Here is a 3,826-nt window from a genome sequence, read left to right as displayed (position 1 = left end):
ACAGAGCTCCTCTTCATGTCTGGGAAGGGTACTCCGAGTGTCACAGCTAAGTTCAGGGTGGAACAGATTGTTTAGCATAAGAAGTTAATACATGTTGCAAGAGACCATTCAAGGTGAAGTAGGCAGTTAACACCTCTGCAGTCATAGGTCAAAGGAGGGGTAGTGGGTTATAGACTGGATGTATTGCTCATTACAGCAATATGTTTAATGAGTCCATGATTTTTAGTGTCTAGCAAAATTATGAATTTAAGCTCCCAGTTCATCTTGTGAAGGTGTTTGTGCAGGTTTCCTTTGAGGATGAGAACTGAGGTCAGATATGGAATGATTGTCTTGTGAAAACTGTTTGCCCATGGGTAATATGGCATTTTTGTTTTTTGTTTTGTTTTTCTGAGAGAGTTTATTTGGGAGCATAATGATTCTCATTTCATCCACATAGATGTTGGGGGCATTTAGTGATAGGCATGTGTAGGATGCTTGGATCTTGAAAGCTGTGTGTGTGTGTGTGTGTGTGTGTGTGTGTGTGTGTGTGCGGGGGATGGTATGTCTTCAGATTTTGCATCTGTTATGGCAGGGTCTGTTGCCATTTTCAGTTGGTGTCTCCTGGTCTGTTGGCAACTTGCTTCTGATGATGAGAATGGGAGGTTGTTTGAAGACCAGAAGAGGGGATTTGGGAAAGATTTCTTTCAGAATGTGATTTCCATTAAGTATGGGTTGTAATTGTTTAATGATACCCCATTCCAGGGTGGAGTGGTAGGTGACAACTAGAGGTGTGCAGTCATAAAATCGTAGACTCAGAAATGTAGGGCTAGAAGGGACCTTGAGAAGTCATCAAGTCCAGCCCCCTACACTGTGACAGGATCAAGTAAACCTAGACCATCCCTGACGGGTGTTTGTCCAACTTGTTTTTAAAAGCTTCCAATGATGGGGCCTCCATGATCTCCCTTGGAAGCATATGCCACAGCTTAAATACCCTTATCATTAGAAGTTTTTCCTAATATCTAACCTAAATCTCCCTTGCTGCAGATTAAGTCCATTACTTCTAGTCCTACCTTCAGTGGACATGGAGAACAATTGATCACCATCCTCTTTATAACAGTCTTCCAACATGTGAAGGGCTGTTATTAGCCCTTCCCCCTTCCCCCCCCCCCCCCCCCCCCGTTGTCTTTTTTCTCAAGACTAAACATGCCCATTTTTTTTTACCTTTTCTCAGAGGTCAGGCTGTCTAAACCTTTTTTTCAGTTTTGTTGCTCTCCTTGGGCTCTTTTCAATTTGTTCACCTTTTCTAAACTGTGGTGCCCAGAATTGGACACATCACTTGAGCTGGGTCCTCACTAGTGCTGAGCAGAACAGGACAATTACCTCCCTTGTTTTACATACAACCTTCTGGTTAATACACCGCAGAATCATACTAGCCTTCTTTGCAGCTGCATCACATTGATGACTCATATTCAGTTTGTGGTCAGTGGTTTTTTTCTTGTATTGAAGTATGTTCTCTCGGGGTATTTGGGTGGGCTGTTCCAAGATGTGATCTACTTCTCTGGTGGAGAAACACTGGCTTACGTGCATGTCTCCAAATGAATGTGGTATCAATTAAGGGTAGTCTTCTTTTATTAAAATAATCTTTAATAAGCACTGTGGCAGTCTGAGGAATCTGTCTGTACAATTTATTAGTCCTGGCTGATATTATGAAGTCATTATGAAGCTGTTACTATGAAAATTGCTGTACCATGAATGCCCGTGCATACGTTCATACATCGTGAGCTAGCAAGGTTGTAACATCTCTCCCAGATCAGGGACAAGAGTGTGTCATTAGAACTCAATGACAGACTAATCAAGGAAAGCAAGCCCATTGTCCCATGGTACTTTGAGCTGGGAGAAGATACAGATAGGAGGAGGAAGTTAGAGGGAAGTGAAGACCAGTGGAAAGTTACCAAAGCAGGACAACGAGAGAGGTGACCATAGCAAAAGATTATGGAAGGACTCACGGGGGGAAGACCCAAAGAGGCAGGAGGAACTGGCCAAGTTCAGAGGAAGAAGCAAGCTACCCATGTTTCATAGGAGAAGTCATACAGCTGCAGTAGAAGGACCCTTGTATCCCATAGAGGACCCTGACCCTAGCCAAAAGAACTCTTTGGAGTGGTGAGGAAACTGAGGCAGGAAAGTGAATATAAATATATATTGTATATATCTGTGTATTTCATGTGTGATTAAGTAAAGAGCAATAATGTGTTAGAATCCTGTGCAAAGTGTCAGTGTTTTGTGCTACACCTACCACATGGCCCCTTGAAGAGGTAAATCAGAAAGCTCTCTCCTTTGGATGGAGTTGTGGGAGTTTTATGGGGGAACGAGGAATGAGCACTGATTCTAAGACTGGGCAAGTATGTTCTAAACTCTTGGGACATTGTGCCAGATAGAAGATGTGCCTAGGGACCCTAAGACAAGGACAGTGCCTGAACTCTGTTCATACTCTGGAGCCTTAAAACACACAGGGGATTAAGTGTCTGAATCTCCTTGCAGCAATCTGGTGAGCTGCCGGCAGTGGAAGCTAGACTGAATCTATGATAAGAATAAATTAACAGACACATTTTCCAAACTATTTTTATCTCCTAAATGGGAGGGTGTTTTTTAGTCTTAATGATCATAATGCATATATTATAATATATAGAAATTCCTTTGAAGAAATGGTACATCATAAAATTACCTTTTGGAAATACACTAAATTAGATAAAATGTATTTGAAATACATGTTATCCAAAGAGCATCATAATTTATAATTTAATGTGATTATGATTATGTATGGACATAATGTCCTCCTGATACACTTTTGCAACTCCCATGCTTACCCATGAGAGTTAAAATTTGAGTAATTACTTAGAAAAATGAGTAATTTACTTAGAGTGTGAGATAGGTGTAATAAAAGAATACATTAAATTAATGTAGCTTAACAAGGAGTCATCTGGTATGCTATCTATTCAGGACCTTAAATTGTGCTTTTTTCATTAAGCTTATAAAGCATCCAAATAGTGTGATAAACTATTTAGTGTGTATGCCTCCCACTGCTCCCTATTGGATGTAACCAGAACAGTTAACAGCTAATGGAATGTTGGGTTTCCCTTGAGTGATATTGCACTTTTGGAGCAGGATGATCCAAAAGGTTTCCCCATTATAGCCATAAATTTCCAAATATCTGGGCTAGAGACAACTGTGAATTCCTAATTAACAAATATCATTACAACAAAGAGACATAACTCAACACCTATCAACACATACATAGTTTTTCTAGCATGAGTGCCCTTGCGAATTGTAACTGATAGCGAGGAAGTACAATATTTGATCTAGTTCCTTCCTTCATAGTTGTAGGGCTTCTAAGAGTCACCAAATATAAAAGAGGAACAAAGAAGAACGGCATATCAGGACAGACTATGCTGTGACATTCATGCAGAATTTATAGAGAATCAAAACAAAAATGCTACCTCTTCTAGGCCAGCTTGAAAGGAAATATCAGAGTTTTTAAGGTCACGGAGTAAACACTTGTGAAGCCAGACTAACTGCCAGAAGCAGCTTATGGGTTTTTTTTTTCTTTAAGTGAAAGGATATCATGAGGGGAAAAAATCTTGCCTGGAATACTAATTAGAAAATAGGAATTGAATGTAAAATCAGATGCAGCAAGCAGCTGTGGGCTAAGTCATAAACAGATAAATCTACGAAAGGTTCAGTTCAGATCAGGAGTCTCCTCACTAAGCTCTTTTCACGTTTGGAGCTTCCTTCTGCAATCTCAGCAACAGCTTCCCTTTCTCGCTGCAGCTATGTCCCTCAGTCCCTTCTC

This window comes from Chrysemys picta, chromosome 1 (assembly GCF_011386835.1).
Source record: "Chrysemys picta bellii isolate R12L10 chromosome 1, ASM1138683v2, whole genome shotgun sequence".
In the NCBI taxonomy this organism is placed as follows: Eukaryota; Metazoa; Chordata; order Testudines; family Emydidae; genus Chrysemys; species Chrysemys picta.
This window is presented reverse-complemented; position numbering follows the sequence as displayed.